Below are 19716 nucleotides of genomic sequence, written 5' to 3' on the forward strand. Positions count from 1 at the left end.
AACAACACAGAGAAAGAGAAAGAAATCTTACATAAAAATAGAAGCCCACGTCGACGGGCCATATATGGAGTACTGGAGACTTCAGAGGGATACCCTTTTCGCACCACCCCTTTGGCGAAAACAAATCATTACCGCATTATTGCTCACCCTCCCCGCCCCCAACCAAAGCTTCAGCTAACAAATGCCCTGCAAAGGTGAACAAGATATCTTCAGGCTACAGTATGCACTAGGAAAGGTCACGCCCCGTCGTGTCTCCTTTAAATAATTTTAAAACAGATTTATCGCTTTTAATAACCGGTGGAGCAAAATGCAAAGGATTGCGGTACAGTGCAGCAACAGCAGCAGCTTCTGATGAGTCAAGCTCCCACAGACGCCAGCCTGCCTCTCCAGTTCCCCGCGCCCCCACCCGCGCGAGCCCTCCTTTCCCTCTCCTCCGCCCCTCAATAGATGTCTATTAAAAGCTGCTGACGTTGGAAACGACGGCCATCTTTGATGAGGGCACAGCTCCCATTCCATTGAAGAAGGAGACTCGGGGAGGTCAGCAGCGGCTGTGCTTACTTCCCGACTGCAGCAGTGCACCCCAGTCTCACAACCTTCGTCGGAGGCAACCGGACAGAGCTCTTCTGCAGCCAAGGTAAGAGAAGCAACGGATAAAAGACTCATAGGAAGCCTTTTCTCCCCCCGCTTCCCCCGCTCGCAAAGGTGTGGAGGAAATATATTTCTGGGAGAGCTGTAATCTCACCAACCATGTTGTTGTTTTCTGACTGAGCAAAGAAGAGGAAAGGAGAAGAAATGAAACCCTATTTCACACGGCCGATTTTATTCTTATTATTATTTTATGTTGCTGTGCGTTTTAAGAGTTTTCCTGCAACCTTAACTCTTTGTGCGTGAGGGGGCGGGTTAGGGAGAGAATACTTAAACCTATATCGTTTCCTTCTTTTAAGAGATGGTGGTTGTTTTCCTGTCTGGGAACAACCGACCTCTCTCTCCCGCGTTGTCGTGCATGGCTCTCGTCTGCGTATCTGGCGCTGGAGTGTCGAGGTGGGATACGATATCGGGCGGAGATTGGGGTTTTCTTTTCGGTTGTTTTGCCTCCCCGCCCTCCACATTAGCCGACAGCCTTCAATGGCAGATATAGGTTCAGCACCCTGGATAGCGGCTACGGCTGCGGACTGCGTCGCAGCGGCGGTAGAAATCCATCAGGGCAGCTTGCGCAGCGAAAAGCTTCACTGCAGCAGTGGGCTTCGATTCAGCACTTCTTCGGACAGCTAACCTCCTATATGGAGACCGTAGGGTCGTGGTCAGCACGTTGGATAGCGCTCGCCTGGTTGCAGAGATCCCGACTTGCAAATAACTGCAAAATGATAACGTGAAGTGAGGTTGTGGGGGGGGGGGGGTGTTAGAAGGCAGGGGACTGAAACCAAACTTAAATATGTCAGACAGATTGTATGTGCTCGTGTAGAGGCACATTAAAATCTTTAAAAGGCGACGCCGATCTAGTTCCAAGTTTCCAGCTTCCTTTGCGTCTTTTTGTCAACAATGCTTTACCCCCCCCCCCCACCGCCCAGCGGTGCCTCTGTTTACACGCCATCACCCGAGATCACGCTGTTTCTCCATCTCAGAATATCCGCATTCATCGCCACTTAGGAAAGGCAAAAAGCCTTTCCTAACCTCCGTATTGCAGAGTCCAGAATTGCGAAACCTCGGCTTTTCGTCCACCCCCACCCCCCAAAAAACAACCCGTGGATCCTCGTTTTCCTGAGGGGAAAGCCTGTGTTTAAGCAGATAAATTCTAAAAGGTGACGGGGGGGGGGGGAGGCGGTGGGGAAAGGGGGCGTAAGATAGCTTTTGGTGGCTTCACTTTCCAATATTAAAGTTCGTATTGTTTGCTTGTCACGTTGTGTGCTCTGTCTTCAATAAGTTAAAAAAATCCGGTATTTTTTTATTTCTATCCCTGTCTCTCCACCCACCCCGCCCACCTCATCATTTTAATGACGACGTTTGCAATGGCCAAATCGCTAAACTTCCATTGGGTTTGAAAACAAACCACTCGTGAGCCCGGCGCCCTGTAATTTTCCCATAGACTGGGCTGGGCACCTTCATTCATCTTTTCCTTGCTAGTACACGTCGGAGGGCCATTCCTATGAGGCTATGGGAAGCAATGGGGCCAGAGCCTCTGGGATGCAGTAGGGAGATCTGTGCTGGATGTGGGTTTTTTAAAATAAAAAACAAGAACAACTGGCCAACCCACTCCCAAGCCCTCGACCGGAGGGGAGGGGAACCGAGCGAAGAGGACTCTGGTCTCGTGTGCACCGCAGAGCTTCCCTTAACTGTGCGTGCATCTTATGTAACCGATTTGCTGGAATGTCTAAAGCAACATTCCTGGCCCACATAGAACATGCGGGGTTCAGAACCGTCGACGCTTCTTCCTGCCATGGGGGAGGGGTTGCATTGAGAGGAGAGAAAAGGACAGCGGACCGGGGGTCCCTAAGCAAGGAAGCCTCAAGGGAGATTGTTTACTTAAGTGTGGGGGGAGCAGGGTATTCACAAGTACAGCCTTGCGCTTCCTCGGAGCTCCGGGCCACAGAGCGCTTCACATGTTTGCGTCAGAGGAAAGCTCTTACGTGCGAAATCACCAGTAAAAACGATTCCTGGTAGTTTTCTTCTTCATCGCAGGCGAAGGGGTGAAGAAGAAGAAAGCGAATGGGAGGGGAGGAAGCCTGCAGTGTTACAGGGGGCGGGGGCGCAAAAGAAAAATCCTTGCGTCTGAGACTGATAGGAAAACCAGGGGACCGTGAGGCTTTGTTTCCATCTTAGCAGCGTCTCTGGATAAGTGATGCGGGGCGAGATCTCAGGGGGCGCCCATTCATGGCTGCAGGGTGGAAAAAGAGAGAGACGCGTCAGCTCAGCTCAGCTGACGGATTAAGAGGGCTGATTGAGAAAACTCCCGGAGATCAGGCAGCAAGCACCAGATTTGATGCGCCCAGCCCGACGTTTGCTTCCCACTGTCACGTTTCCTGGCCTCTGCGTCCATCTGCTGCATTAACTGCTGGCGTGGAGGAAGCACGTTGAATCAAGGGGTGCCTACATCGAAAAGAGGCTACTTAGCTGGAAGTGGTGAGGTGCGGTGACTTCTTCCTGTCTCCCACCCCCCACCCCACCCCACCATTCGGTTGTCTAAAAAGCTTTCAGGTCCAAATCGCAGGGGCTCTACTGAGCACAGCTTGTTTTCCGCTCGGGTCCTGGTCTTGGTGATAAGAATCAGGTGGGGTTATTATTAATCCAGCTGGCGACGGCTGCCCAAGGCCAGCTTCTCCCAGCAGATCTCTACGCAGCAAAACAGAAGCGAGCGAGACTTACCACGTGACAATCTAAACACGACTGATATACCTTTCCCTTAATCGATTTGTTAAACAAATTAACCCCTCCATGAGATTGTTGTTATCGTGTTTTTGTTGTTGTTGTTTTGTTTTAAGGTGTGGGCTTGTCAGGTCCATCTGGACAAAGCAGGGAGGGGAAGAGGGGGGGTGGTTTGAAGGATGCTGTCGCTGCAGACAAGGCGAGCAAAGGGTGTCTTCCTCGGGCTCACGACGTTAAGCACCAGCAATGTCCTTCGGGTGCCTCGTGACTCAGAGAATGGGAACCCAGAATAATCTCGAGGAACCGCGGGCAGCCACGACCGAGGAATCGTGCCTCGCAGTAGGAAGAAGAAACGAGGTGGGAGTGGAGAATGTAGCTGGTAGATCAGAAGAGGACCGATTGGGAGGGATGTGGGGTAGGCTGTAACCCCAGAACCTGATTTCGATGCCAAGCCCATCATGGTCTTGCTGCTTCTGAAGCACAGATTCTGCTTGAGGTTTTCCCATAGGCATCTGGTTGGTCCCCCATAAGAACATGATGGCGAGTCATTGATGGAGCAGGAATCTTCTTATATCCCTATGAAGCAACAACAGCGTTTTCTAAGCATGGGCAGAATGCCTTTCTTGCAACAGCCATGTCCAGGAAGGTTCTCCATGTATGACTTCCAGGTGCCTGGATATCAAACACATGAGAAGATGGACCCTAAAAGAACTGACAGCGTCACCTTGCAGTGGCTGGCATGTGGAACAGAGACAGAAGGCGCACCAACCAATCAGCAATGCAGACCTGGAAGCAAACGAGCCAACACAAGCAGAACCGGAGACCAGCTCTTAGGGAACAACCTGAACAAAATCTTTCCATTAGAACCTGCCAATGCATAATTCCACAATGGCTTGTTTGATTGCCAAATGTTTCAGGCAGCGGGAATTGGATGGAGCTGATGGCTGCTGCTTTTGCAAAGAGTGCAAATCAGCCAGGAGGATATTTCCAGACTGCAACAACTGAGATGACTTTGGGCCCTTGGTTCCAAAGAGCTGTCAGAGAGGGTATCCCAAAGAATGAGTAAAGCATGCCCTAGTGTGTCAAGATTATTATTGTTGTTGTTGTTGTTTATTAATTTTGTATAATAAATTTGTAGCACCACTACAGAGGGCCTTCTCGGTAGTGGTGCCCACCCTGTGGAATGGCCTCCCATCAGATGTCAAGGAAATAAACAACTATCTGACTTTTAGAAGACATCTGAAGGCAGCCCTGTATTGAGAAATTTTTAATGTCTGAAGTTTTCCATTTTTTTATATTCTGTAAGCCGCCCAGAGTGGCTGGGGAAACCCACCCAGATGGGTGAGGTATAAATAATAAATACGTTTTGCCCATTCCTAACACCCAAGTTTCTCACTCACTCAAGGATTTATGGCAAGGATTTAATGTTTAGTTTTATATCTTGGAGCAGCTAACTTTTCTGCCCTGAGCATTGGCCACCCCTCAGAGGGTTATATGCCAGTGATGAACTGAAGTGGGTGTGGTTAATGCACACTCACATGGATGCACCCCCAACACACACACACACACACACACACACACACATGCATATGGACCACACTCCCACAGCAGAGTGTTTTTCCTGCACGTTGCTGGCTAGGAGTCTCTTTTCCCACTCCAGTGCTGCAGTGGGGAAGAAGAAGAAATGATTCATATGTCTTTTTAATTTGCAATGGCGCCTCTTCCCTGTCTGATGCAGCACCATTGCAAGAAAGTCTTAGGGCTCGGCGAACTGGATGCAGTGTTGCTTTGGGTTTCTTGTTTTCTTTGAGCAGTTGTATGTCTTTAAATATTATTCACAGATGGGGAGAGTGATGTTGTGCTTAGGTTCTGCTTGCCATGGGCATCTGGTTGGCCACTGTGAAAGCAATGTGCTGGACCAGAAGGGCCTCTGGCCTGATCTTATGTTCATTTACATTTCCTGCTCCCTTTATGTTTTGATATGAGCAAAATGCACATTTGAATATAGTATGTGGTTTTTATATTACATTTATGCCTTGCTCCCAGCTGCCCATCAACTTTATGATGTTCCTCTGTGATATTCCTTTACCACTGTAGGTGGATTGGGTTGGGAACTGAAAATAATACCAGGCAGGGAACCATTTGACATTTCAACCATTTTCCCAATCTAGGAATAGCTACTTTTAGCTTCTCATAGACTGTTTAGATTGTGTCCCACATGTGGTATAGTGTTTTGCCTGTTGGTCATTTCAGTTCTCAGACCCACTTCCAGTGCCAAGATAAACTAGAAAGGGGTGAACTGGCCGCATCAGAAATCATAATAAATATCCTCAAATAAAAATAAAACAACTTGTGCTGCTTCGTGAGACTCACGTCATGATAGCCAATAGCAGGCTTCCTCCAACTTGGCCCTCCAGATGTTTTTGGCCTACAACTCCCATGATCCCTTGCTAGCAGGACCAGTGGTCAGGGATGGTGGGAATTGCAGTCTCAAAACATCTGGAGGGCTGAGCTGGAGGAAGCCTGGTCAATAGGGTGCCAACCAGAAGTTCTTATAATTTATTACTATTCAGTTTCTCTCCCCCCTTTCCTCAAAGGAGCTGAAGGTGGCATATATGTTTCTCCCTGCCCTCCATTTTACCATCAGAACAACCATATGAGGTAGTGTAGGCTGAGAGAAGGTGACTGGCTGAAGGTCATCCAATGAGCTTCATGGCTGAGCTGGGATTGGGCTCCAGGGCCCATTATGCCATTCTGGCTCTCAACTCCTGTTAGCATGGCCAACAACACAGAAGGTGTCAGGTTGGCTACCACTGGCTGTGTGGCTGCCCCTGGTGGCGCTGTGGTCTAAACCACTGAGCCTCTTGAGCTTGCTGATCAGAAGGTCAGTGGTTTGAATCCCTGCAAAGGGGTGAGCTCCCGTTGCTCTGTCCCAGCTCCCTCCAACCTAGCAGTTCGGAAGCACACCACTGCAAGTAGATAAATAGGTACCGCTGCAGCAGGAAGGTAAACAGCATTTCCGTGCACTCTGGTTTCTGTCATGGTGTTCCGTTGCGCCAGAAGTGGTTTAGTCATGCTGGCCACATGACCCGGAAAGCTGTCTGTGGACAACCGCCGGCTCCCTCGGCCTGAAGTAAGATTAGCGTCACAACCCCCTAGTCGCCTTTGAATGGACTTAACCGTCCAGGCATCCTTTACCTTTTTACCTTTTCTGTGTGACAAAAAACAGAGGAAGGCAATTCAGTCTTTGGGATGGGGCAGGTTAAAATGGCTTTCTGCAGGTGACACCATAAGGAAGAAGGGTGGGTGGGGATGCTTTAATGGTGCAAAAATCAATGCCTTAATGGTCAGCAAGTGGGAGCTGTAGTCCAATGACATTGGAGGGCACCCTGTTGGCTACTCCTGGAGCAGCCAGCACATACTGTATGGACTTAGGAAATAATTTAAGCATGTACTGAATTGCATGGCAACGTTTTCCATTGCACAATAGGGAAGCAGGAGCTTAGCAATAGAGCATAGCTGTCAACTTTCCCCTTTTTTTAAGGTAAATTCCCTTATTCCAAATAGGATTCCTCGCAAGAAAAGGGAAAGGTTGACAGCTATGGCAATAGAGACAAAACACACCCGCAGCAGCTCCATGTGATGTATCTGTGGTTGGACTGCACCACATCAGACTGTGCTGAATGGTTGAATGCCCCTGCTGCGTAAAGCAAATCAAAGTTAGCATGTGCCTGGCTAGATCATTCTCTCTGACATGCCATTACCCACCCCCAAACTCCATATATAGCCTTCTTCCGAGTCATCAAATTGCAGGCATTCACCATCCCATTCCTCTTCTGCCCCATCTGAATTGGCCATACTGTCTGGCCGCCATCTTATAGCATGGGGCTGCTGATTGTGGAGCTCAGTTGCCCAGACACATTCTTAGCCGCATTGTTGAACCCGAGCCTTAGGGCTCAGCTGACATCCTTTGACAGAGTCTTGAAATATCATTACTGACATAAATTGATGGAGCTGAAGTGAATTCATTCTACTGTAATTAATTTCTTCTGGTGTTGATGCTGGACAATGGCCTGAGCAATCTTCATTGCCAGCTGAATTTAACTTACATTGATGAACATCTCTGCTGAGCAGAGCTAAACTGTTTGCATTCTAATTTACTGGACTGGGAGGGTAGTCTTTATATATCTGCATTTCACTTCTGTAGCCAGCTAGATCTTTAGTAAGCAGCATGGAAATATTATGGCTCATGTAGGGAAGCCCCTGTCATGCAGAAGAGTTTGCTTTTCCTGCTTTGACCCTATACAGTGGTACCTCGGGACAAGAACTTAATTCATTCCGGAGGTCCGTTCTTAACCTGAAACTGTTCTTAACCTGAGGTACCACTTTAGCTAATGGGGCCTCCCGCTGCCACCGCGCCACCATTGCACGATTTCTGTTTTCATCCTGAAGCAAAGTTCTTAACCCGAGGTACTATTTCTGGGTTAGTGGAGTCTGTAACCTGAAGCGTATGTAACCCAAGGTACCACTGTACCTATTTATCTGGGAGTTAGTTCCCTTGAACGCAATGGGACTTGCTTCTGTGTAGGCATGTATAGGGCTGTGCTAGCAGAATCTTCCACACTGGGGGCTATTATCCACCCAATTATTTCCTGCTCTCGGGGTGAGTGTTACAACATTGCTTCTCTGTCATAAATGCAGTAGGAATGTGCAAAGTAGAGCGTGTTATATAATTCCAGGACATGCAATTCCAAGATGCAGTGTTGATTCTCCCATCTCGACCACTTGGGAATGACGCATACAACCAATTTTCTACAGCTTACTTCCACTGCAAATTTTGGAAACCTTCTGCAGTTTAAACATTAAGAGGCTACCCATGCATGCACATGGGTGAAATATATTGTTATGCCTCATCCCCTTTATCATAGCTTTATAGTGTCCCTTCTTTGGCAGTGGTAGATACGGTATCTCATCTTTCCCAGTTGCAGAAACTGAATTTCTAATCCAAGGGGAAAGAAAGACCAGAAGCAATTTGTCCTGAATGTTTCACTGTTACTTTGGATGATGAATTCTCATCTGGCATTGACCAAATTGAATTCATGCTGGCTGCAGCTATCAAATGCATTTAGCTTTTCAGCTAGAACTATCCCAAGCCATGTGTGTTTTGTGTTCTAAAAAGCCCCCATTAAAAACTGAGATCTGGGCATCAAAATCATTTATAACCACATTAACGACACCTAATGGGAATATGTTGATTTACACCCATCAGGTATTTTCTCCAGTTATATGTGTGCAGCTACATTCATACAGACTGGTGATTTAATCTCAGGATTGCAAATCTGATTTTTTCTTCTTCTTCTTTTATGCCTTCATTGTTTCACAGATTTTGAAGAATTAGAGATTAAACTGTTGTGTGAATAGGTTTCTCCTACCCCGACCAAAATGCATTTCTTTCAAACTGTGAAAGTGATGGCGTGGTTGATGGGTTTGCTAAAGAAAGAATATATAGCCCTCTGCTAAACAGGGAGATGGTTAATATTTGGAACTGGGTTTGTTGCATTCCTGGAAGTAATCATTTTTGGTCAAACCTTATGCCAAGAGTCTGGTAATTCTGGGTCAGAATCTCCCCTTTCTAGCAAGCAAAAATAATTTTCAGTTGACAGGTTCACATATAAGAGTCTAGTGCTGATGTTGACAATTTGAAAATATGAAACTGCTTCGAACATATGAAAATTGAGCCCCAGACACTGGCTCATCAGGCTCAAGAGAAGACATCCTTTCAAGCCCTTCTGCTACCTAAGAACCTCTTAAGTGCAGATAGTGCCGGGACCTTGTGGGCTACGAAGAAACGCATCTATCAATCTTAAGCATAAATAAATAAAACTAATGGATGAAAGCAAATCTCTTACTTTGAAAAGAGCATCATATTTTGCTTGCAATCATTGCCTTACCGTGTCTGCAGGTAAGCCAGCCCTCCCCAACCTGGTGCCCTCCATATGTTTTGGACTTCAACTGGTAGGGATGATGAGAGTTGTGGTCCAAAACATCTGGAATGGGGGAGGCTGATGTTAAACTTTTGCTGGATTTCAGAATTTGTTAATTTTGTATACCACCCTTCATCCACAGATTCCAGGGTAGTATACAAATTTAAAAATTATATGACTTTTTCTTGAAGAATAACATTTTTTAAATGCACACACACACACACACACACACACACACACATCATTCTATCGTTGTTCTTCACTGTGCCTGGGATATGACTCAGCAATAAGAATATTTACATGGTGGAGGGAAGGAACTACCATTTAAAGTACACTTCTAGCAGGGGAGGGAGGGACCATTTGTATACATGTCCAAGTAATTATGTTTTGCACATCATTTTAATTTTTCAAATTTTTAACGTCCACTATTTACTGCTAGAGAAATTGGATAACTTTAGAATGATTGTAGCTGAGCATAATGGCTGCTAATAACTGGCAACTTCCATCTTTAACCATGAATACGAAAAGATGCTTCTTTACATGTGATTTCTGACATGACTGCCTTGTATTTGGTTGTTCCTTTGAAGCCTATTGTCTAATTTAGAAATGCCCTGTTAGAGCCACAAACAAAAGGAAAACTTCTCATGAATCGTATCAACAAGATCAATAACTATTAGCAGGGCTTGTTTGTAGTCAGTAGGCTTCAACACATGCATACCCCACCTTAAAAAAAAAAAGTTCCCTAGCCATATCAAGACTAGTAGGAAGTCAGTGGCAGGGAATATTTTGCAATCCATATCTAGAGCTATATTCCCTCCAGTACAACATTCTGGAGGCCAAATAATAATGATGATGATGATGATGATGATGATGATGGTTTATTTATACCCCACCCACCTGACTCGGTTTCCCCAGCCACTCTGGGCAGCTCCCAACAGAATATTAAAAAACACGATAAAACATCAAACATTAATGCCAATGGTGAGCAGGACCAGAGTCAAAAGTGGGAAGGCCAAAGGATGTGGTTCTTACTTTCGTACAGTAGGACTATATGTTGGTGTGATGTGAACAGTGAGTTAAATTGCACAGGCTTGAGCTTGAGCTCTAGCACATTCCCCATGTCTGGATGTTCTGAGATAAGGGTGCCAGGTGCACTGGGTTACCATAGCAACACCAGCAAGGTTGAATGTATGACTTGTTGAATCATTTAGCCTCCCATTGGTTCAGGAATTAAGCCTACTCGTGGAGGCAGGCATAGTAGTCTCTAGGGCATTGCTTTCATTACGTCTTGTCCTGTTGCACATCTATGTCCTGTCCTGTTTGCTGTCAGGGGCTGACTCTGTGAGAGTCAGGAGAAGAAGCTGTGGGTTTTACACAGCAGCGTTTGCTAGCATGGCGATAGTGTTAGGGGATCTTCCTGCACATATGTATCTTCAAAGGCCAGAAGAAATGCATATATAGTAGACGGTAGTGTTTTGCTGCATCTTAGAAACACCTTTTTACTTCGAACTGTGCGGGAGAGGCGTCCTCGCCCTCCTGTAATCGGGAACTCTGGGAGAAGCTGTCTGCTGGTGACAGGGAATCTCTGGAAGACTCTGCTGGGGCTCTGCAATCTCTGTTGACATATCACACTGGTTGAGATGTGGTGACGTCAGGGAGTGGGCAGAGGAGGAGTGGTGGAGACAGCCTCCCCAGCCTTTTAATTCCAAGAAGAAAAAAGAACAGTGAGTTGAGGGTTGGGGGGGGGGGGCGCGAAGCAATGGGATCGCCACTGACACTGCCCTTCCAAGGGCTTGACAACCCACCTACCTATAGTTGTCACATTATTACTCTGTGACTTGGTGCATGGAGCCCCTTTGAAACAATATGGGGTGGTTATGTAATCATCTGAAGTGCCTTGTAGAGTCTGCCCAACATGTATTTAACTCCACAAATAAACTGCGTCACCAGCTAGAAAACATTTCCTCTCTCATCATACAGGGCACAATCTATTTAAGATGCTGATAGTCATTATCCAGTGTCGTTATATTGTATCCAGTGTATATTTTTTGAAAACAGGCAAATGGCTCCAAGAGAGATGGATTTAGGATGCGGTAGCAGTTAGTGTTTGTCAAAGCCTGTTTATCCGGTACCCTTTAGAAAAGGAGAGCATAATGAAACGGAATGGAAAAACCTCCAGGGTTCTGAGTAGTCACTGAGCACTGATACATAGATGTCATCTTTCATGTTGTGCTGTAGGGAAAGCTTAACAATTTTTTTAAAAAAGAAAAAGAATTCTACACTGTGCAGGGATTTCTAAGACATCAATATTCTCTCCTCCCCTCTGGTGGCAGAAGCCTATTAGGCTATTGTGTCCATCCATTCTGTATCTCAAATTTCACAGTTTCGGTCCCTGCCCTGAGAACACGTTCTGACCTTGAGAATGTCCCATTCACTTATTAATAAAAAAGTACACCCTTATATTTATGGCCACGGAAGAAGTAACAATCCATTGCAACCTACTGTTGTCAAGGAGAAAAACGGCGCCCGGGGAAATTATCATTTGTCGTTACTGAATTTATCACGTTTGTGTACCACCGTTCCCTCAGTAAGATAAAGGTGGTGTCTAGAGATGGGGAATAAATGTGACTCTGTTCAGATTCCTGAAGCCGAATATATCTAATCTGTGCCTTCCAAAACAATATGAGCATCGAAACACAGCCATCCCTCAAGATTCACACTTATCTGAATTTTGTGATGCAGTTCTCTAGCCAAGCAGTGTTTATAAAAATGCATATATTAGGGGAAATGTGTGCAAAAAGGAATATATTTGTGAAAATAATATACAAAAATGCATTGCTTGCCAAAAAAAGGTGCATATTAGTCAAAACCACAGGGAAAAACCTATTTCTTAGGAGAAATTCACACTAAAATATTGAAGGATTTTCATGAGGATTTTTTTAAAAATGAAAATTGCTGCAGAAACATGAAGAACAGAATTTAAGATTAGAAAGTGAGAATCTTAGAGAAGTGAAATTAACAGACCCTTCTATCCCTAGTGGTGAACATAACCTCCCTCCCATTAGGTATAGATTAGACTGATATATTGGGATTGGTCCAAGCTGAGATAGTGAGTTTCATGACTGAGAGTGTATTTGATTTAACTTTCCTAATTCAAAATCCAATGCTCCAGTCCCTATACTACACTGGGTACATGAAGGGTGGAGCTAAGCAGTTTTTACTGTGCAGCAGAACAGATAAGTAGCACTCATCCATCTGTGTCTGTGTGCGTAAACACTAGCTCTCTGAAGGGAGGACCTTAGCCATTGCTAGATACTCATAGCAGACGCAATGTGTTTTGATGCCCTGGGTCAGAACAGCAAATGGTGCCCCCATCCCAAAGTCAAGACGCATAATACTAAAGGCAGGCAAGTTATTTTGACATCTGAGGCTGAACTTTCAACAAGCACCTCTCCTACTCCCTAACAGTAAAAACACAATAAAAACAAATTACATAACTAACATTTTGCTGCCCTCTCCTGACACCCAAACTCTGCTGCCTGAGGTGGTTATTTTACTCTGCCTAATGGGAGGGCCCTCCTGCCAACCTAGCAGTTTGAAAGCACGTCAAAGTGCAAGTAGATAAATAGGTACCGCTCCAGCGGGAAGGTAAACGGTGTTTCCGTGCACTGCTCTGGTTTTGCCAGAAGCAGCTTAGTCATGCTGGCCACATGACCCGAAGCTGTACGCCAGCTCCCTCAGCCAAAAGCGAGATGAGGGCCACAACCCCAGAGTCGGTCACGACTGGACCTAATGGTCAGGGGTCCCTTTACCCTTTACCTTTAATGGGAGGGCCAGTCTGAGTGCATTGCAGAACAGGCTGGTAGCATTCAATAGATCTGTAGATATGTATTTATTCATATAGGTTTAATATATGAAGACTGCATGCATACCGATACTCTCTCTCACACACATACCAGTAAATATTTGGGACCCAGGAAATGAGGCCATTATTCTGATAATTATCAATTTTCTCATTTTGCTCTGGATTTGGATGATGACTGGCTGGACGCAGAGGAATGCTGGGAGGAACCAGCTGGGGAACCACCAAGGAAAGAAGGCTCAGAGCCCAGGGAGTGGCGGTCAGACAACAATGAGTAGTCAGAGGGAGAAGACTGGGAAGAGGAGATGTTGGAAGCTAAAGAAGAGACAGGGCTTAGTGAGCTGGGAGAGTCCGTGGCAGAGAGAAGTCTAGAATCAGAGGCAGAAGCTGAAGTACGAAAGGAGGAAGAACAAGACGTAGATGTGAGTCAGGCTGGTGAAGAGTCACAAATGTATCCCCCTCCTGCTGTGACAAGCACCTCTCCCCACTGTCTTCCAGAACCAGAAGGAGACTGAAACGATCAGAGCAGCAGCAGGCTGCATGTGGGCACTGTTAATAATAATAATAATAATAATAATAATAATAATAATAATAATAAATTTATTTATACCCCGTTCATCTGGTTGGGTTTCCCCAGGCACTCTGGGCGGCTCCCAACAGAATATTAAAAACATGATAAAAAATCAAACATTAAAAACTTCCCTAAACAGAGCTGCCTTCAGATGTCTTCCAAAAGTCAGATAGTTGTTTATTTCCTTGACATCTGATGGGACTACCAAGAAGGCCCTCTGCCTGGTTCCCTGTAGCTTCACTTCTCACAGTGAGGGAACCACCAGAAGGCCCTTGGATCTGGACCTCAGTGTCCGGGCTGAACAATGGGGGTGGAGATGCTACTTCAGGTATACTGGGCTGAGGAGAAAGCCATTGAGAGCAGTGGATTTAAATGGCTGTGAGGAGACAGGGACTTTCAGCCTCAGCAACTAATTCATGGGTTAAGACCTACCAGCAGGGCTTTTTGCAGCCGGAACTCAGTTCTGACACCTCTCAGGTGGGCCCCATTGCCATTCTAAGAGAACAAGGCAGGTGTTCGTGGTGAGTTCCGGCACCTCTTTTTCTAGAAAAATAGCACTGCCTACACAAATGAGGTGCTGTGCTCATTAGGCCTAACATTCAGCCAAGTCTGTGCAAAATGTGTTTTTGTTAATAAAGAGTTAACTCCAACTTTGAACAGTGTGATTTCCTGCTAGCTCACTCTTTGACACTTACTGATATCAGCAAGAGAACTAATGATACCTTGTTATGATAGCCAGAAATAGCAAGTAGTCTCATGGCATCTTGAAGAGTATTCTGGCTGGCCATACATGGGCAACAGCCTACTTTTCCAGACGTGTGAAGAGGTCCAGAAAAAAATGTGTGTGTATATACTACTATGAAAAATCAATCTAGCACAATGTAGCAAAGGAAATGCAAGAAATTATAAAGTCAGATGTAAAAAATATTATAGTCCATTTACAGTGATGAAGGTAGATGCAGAATCTATTGACAGTCTTTCTGCAGATCTATTTGTCCTAAATTTGATTAATTGGGTTGGGAGTTATGGTTTTTTCCTTCATCAATTCTTCTTCCATATTTCTCATTCTGTTTGGCTTTTTGTCAAACATTCTCTCAGCTTTATCATTTGACCTTCCTAAGCTCCTCTAAAAAGGATTGATCCGGAATCCTTAGGCCAAAGTTTAATAGTTTCAGCAAAAATGGTGGGGACAGAGTGAGCCACTGGAAACTCATAGCTTGGTACCTTAATTGGGTCTCCAAAAATCAAGTGAAGCACTTTGTTTGATTTTTGCCTATAAACCAGCTTGAAGATAATGAAGATCTTTAAGTACCAGTGGAATAATGTTCATCATGACAAACAACTTGGCAGCTATCAGGGGTGCCAACTTGAATAAAATATGGGGCCTTACCTGCCCCATATAATCAATCACAAGACACAGTGCATGTACACCATTTGAATGGCAAGGCCCATCAACTTGGGGGGGCAGCCCGCTCAAATATTCTATTGGTGGAGCCAAAGGGCCCCTAGGAGTTGGCTCCTATGGCTGCCATTTTCTAGAACCACTGAAATTTCCCAACACTTTTCAGAGGTAGCCCCATGTATAACACATTGTGGTAATCTTGCCTGGAAGTTATGAATAACTGTGGGCAGGCCATCTTAGACATTCTAAACTTTGCACAAATAAAACCTTTTAGATGCTTTGGTCCTTGACATACATCTATAACAATATGAAACTGATTTGATTACAAAGAACTTTGACATGCCCCTTAGATGATTGTGGACAAGTGTTTTTCCCTTACATTAGCACCTGTGTGCGATGAAAAGAAGATAAGAGAGAGAGAGCACTTGATGAAGTATAAAGTAAAGCCATTGCACGATGGTTGCAACCTATGGTTCATTGATTGGCAAGACACAAAGAATGGTATGTTTTAAGCCCCCTTCACCCCATTAGCGTAAAACTTTCTGGCATGTTTCATCCATCTGGTAAGTGTGAGTTATAGAGGAAAACCCAGAATTATTCATGAAACTGACTCCATCTAGACTGCAACCAAAGGAATCACTATGGCAATATCTTGGTATAGCCAAGTTTATTCATTTCCCTTTGTGTGTGATTATATGCACTTGTGTGTAGGAGAATACAGGCCTTTGGGCAACCTCAGTGCAAAGAGTGAATGACATTGTAATTCCTTCCTCCTGTACAACTTTAGTGTTTGTGAGTCTAATGCAACACAGGATGAAAGAAACCTCTTGACCTCCATCTCCACCCCACCAAATCTAGCTCTTCTGAACAGGTCCAGCAGGTCAATGATGAACCCTCAGCAATCTAACTCTCTAGAGATTTTGCATGGGGAATGTGTAGGCCGATTAATGCATCTCTTTAATGTTTCTTCGTTTTTCAAATCTAGCATCCACAAATCAGCTTTCCTGTTGTTAGCTAACAGCACAGCTGGTACCAGCCTGCATAAGCCCAGATGCCTGCAGGATAGCAATGTTTGCAGAGGGTGGGTATTTTAACGGCAGCTCAGATGGCATCTTATCAGAGAGTCAGGCCTGTGAACAAAGCAGTAAATATTGTCACACAGTTGGGTGTGGCATTTGAAATGCATGGTGGAGACCCGGCAGACTTTCACAGCATGCCAGCAGCATATCAGTGTTTTGGATTGACTCAAGGTGTAAAATGTTTGAGCAAATGTTCAGTGGGTTTCATGAGAGGGGACTGGAATATTTCTGAGATGATACAGCTAAAACGATGCATCCTCAGCAAATATTTGGAAGGTTTTTATAATAATAATAATAATAATAATAATAATAATAATAATAATAATAATACAACAACGATAACAATAATAGCCCCTGGAGAGAACATTCCACAAATGAGAAGTCAGGGTAGAAAAGGCTCATTCTTGTGTTGCCACCCACCAGACCTCCTGTGGAGGAGGCACGCGAAAATGGACCTCTGATAATTATTGCAGGATGTAGGTTGGTTCATATGGGGAGAGGTTATCCTTGAAGTATTGTGGTCCTGAGCCATTTAAGCCTTTATAGGTCAAAGCCAGCACTTGGAATTGGGCCTGGAAATTAATTGGCAGCCAGTGCAGTTGGGCTAGGATTGGTGTTATATGCGCAAAATGTCTTAGCCCAGTGATCAACCCAGTTGCTGAATTTTGCACCAACTGAAGTTTCTGAACTGTCTTCAGAGGCAGACACATTCTAGTAATCTAACCTAGAGGTTAGCAGAGCATAGACAACAGAGGTTTGGCTATCCATATCCAGATAGGAGCATAGCTGGGCCACCAGCGAAAGCTGATGGAAGGCATTCCATGACATCGAGGCCACCTGAGCTTTCAGCTACAGGATGGGTCCAGAAGGACTCCCAAGCTGCATACCTGCTCCTTCAGAGGGAGTGCAACCTCATCAAGAGCAACCTCATCAAGAGCAGGCAACCTCCCATCTATCCAATCTAGAGAACCACCCACTATAAGTGCCCGTCTTATCTGGATCGAGCTTCAGTTTATTGGCTTTCATCCAGTCCATTCTTGAGGCAAGACATCAGTCCAGCGCACCCACTGCCACAGTTGCAGATGTAAAGGAGAAGTAGAGGTTTGTGTCATCAGCATATTGCTGACAACATACTCCAAAACTTTGGGTGACCCCACTCAGCAGTTTCATGTAGATGTTAAACACCATGGTGGTGCTGATGGGGATTCAAATCCTGAGGAACCCCACATTGAAGGTTCCACAGGGGTGAAAGCACTCCCCAAGCATCACCCTATGGAAACAAGAATCTAAGTAGGACCAGAACCACCACAAAGCAGTCCCACCCACCCCTAACTCAGACAGCCACTACAGAAGTATACCATAGCTGATGGTATCAAAAGCTGCTGAAAGGTCAAGGAGAATTAACAAGGACACCTTTGCCCTGTCTCCTGACAGAGATCACAATCCAGGGCAACCAAAGCAGTTTCTGTGCCAAAATCAGGCCTAAATCCCAACTGAAATGGATCGAGAAAATCAGTTACCTCCAAGAGCACCCATACTGATAATAATAACCCATAATTATGGTACACATTGTTTATGGTCTAAGAAAGCCTCTGTATTTGGGTCCAACCTAAGGAGCTAGCCCAGAAAAGAAACTTTTGAAATCATTAGAAAATGATGCACAAGAAAGAAGTGCCTTGATTATCAACATCATATGCAAGAGTTATCACGTTCAGACTTCCTTATTTATCTATTTATCGATCTATCAAGCTAGAAATGGTTCAATTGCACCTAATTATTTAGCATGGAAAATGAAATATCAAGCAGAATGTCGCAGGGAGCCAGCCAACTCATCAGCAGTTCAGTAACTGTCTGACCATCTAAAGAGAAACACTTGAAGTATGACTCAGCTGTTTATGTGGGATGATAATTTGCATCCAGTCATTTCTAATGGAATGTGGCATCTCTTTTTCATTCATGGATATTCCATTAGCATGTTCCCAAGACAGGTAACCTGCTTACAATTAATTGCTGAATTTCTACAAATAATTACTGCCTTATGTTCTGGGTTTCTTATGAATTGACTGCAGATATCCAAATTTTAACACTGCACTGCTTTGTTTACAAATGGGAGTCATATCATACATATACCATTCTATAACGTTGATGCTATGCGTTGATATTTATTTACTAGCTTACTTACTTACCTTAGAAATGTTGTTTGCATGCGAAAATCCTTTGAGAAACGTATAGGTTTTGTATTTTTTCTCCTATAAATTCTTTATTTATTTTGCCTCACATTCTTAGCACACAAGTACACACAGAGAGTTACATAAAATGCAACACAGCAAAATCTGGTAGTTATTAACTCTATGAGATTGAGTAGTTAAGTCAAGGTACTCAAAGTCCAAGAATGAGCTCTGTTCAGCTCAATTTGAAATTGGCTTGGTATTCATAAGCTTTCTTGATGAGTATTGGGGGAAAGCTAATCTCCTCTCTGAGGGTTCTGTACAAACATGTAATGTTGGCACACATGACCAGCCCACCCATGAGGCAAGGTGAGGCAGCTACCTCAGGTGGCAGGATCCACGGGGGCAGCAGATCATGAACCCAAACATCATGAACCTTCTGCTTGCTTCTTTCACACAGAGAAACTTCCAGAAGCTTCCAGAACCCTCTTGAATTAATTAGAATAGGAAAGATCTCTACACCTCAGATCAATACTTTCTGCACTAAGAAATGCAAACTGACACTGGGTTCTCCTGGGCTCTGCACCCAGCTGGTGTGATTCAGAACAGGGGCCCTTCACTTCCACAACAGCCGTTGATTTCCACTTCAACTGTTGGGTAAGGTTAATTTGGTTCCCCACCTTGCTCCCAATGTAGATCTTCACTCTCCCCTTGTTCCTGAATTAGATCTTTACTCACCCTTGCTTCCCTGGTGGGGGTCGGACACTGCTTTGAGGTCTGGCCGGCACATAAGCTAATAGTGCTACACATGTGCATTATTGCATTGCTCCCTGGTGTTCTGTTTTGAGCAGCAGGCAGGGCTTGGCCTGGTTTCAGTAGCACCCTGGACAGCTCCATGCAGATACTCCATAATAGCAGGGCTCAGATGTTGTTTCAGCACCAGGCATCCCTAAGCTGAACCTGAGGAGCTGCAATTCTGTCTCAGTAACTACCACTGCTTTCCATACGAGAAATCTCTTCATCTAACGGGGCACAGCTCAGTTAGAGTCTTCAGAATCAGAGGAGGGTAATGCTTTGGGTTCAGTATACAAATCTGGGGCTCACCCTGAGAGCAATTTCACTCTGAATCCTGACTTCACCCCTGAAGAAGAAGAATCATGACACTTAGGTACCTGGAGTATTATGTCCATTTATGTGTTACACATATACTAAAGTGTGCAACCAGGATGGTGAGGGAGAAGCTTTAGGAGACAGTCAGCTCTTCTGCAAGATGCTGCTTCACAAAATGGC

At 44.9% G+C, this 19716-nt stretch overlaps 1 protein-coding gene across 2 annotated transcripts in view; it reads left to right on the forward strand.

Moving 5' to 3' along the window:
- Positions 1-485: 485 nt before the first annotated feature.
- The window catches only part of SNAP25 (synaptosome associated protein 25), a 77780-nt gene continuing 58549 nt past the window's right edge, over positions 486-19716 (forward strand). The window contains exon 1 of one of the 2 annotated variants that reach the window (XM_080999385.1): positions 486-634. The gene's annotated coding sequence lies outside the window, so the exon portion shown is untranslated. The remainder of the gene's footprint in view (positions 635-19716) is intronic. The other variant, XM_080999384.1, reaches the window with a different exon arrangement.

This window comes from Podarcis pityusensis (assembly GCF_964106645.2).
Source record: "Podarcis pityusensis genome assembly, chromosome: 3".
Lineage (NCBI taxonomy): Eukaryota > Metazoa > Chordata > Lepidosauria > Squamata > Lacertidae > Podarcis > Podarcis pityusensis.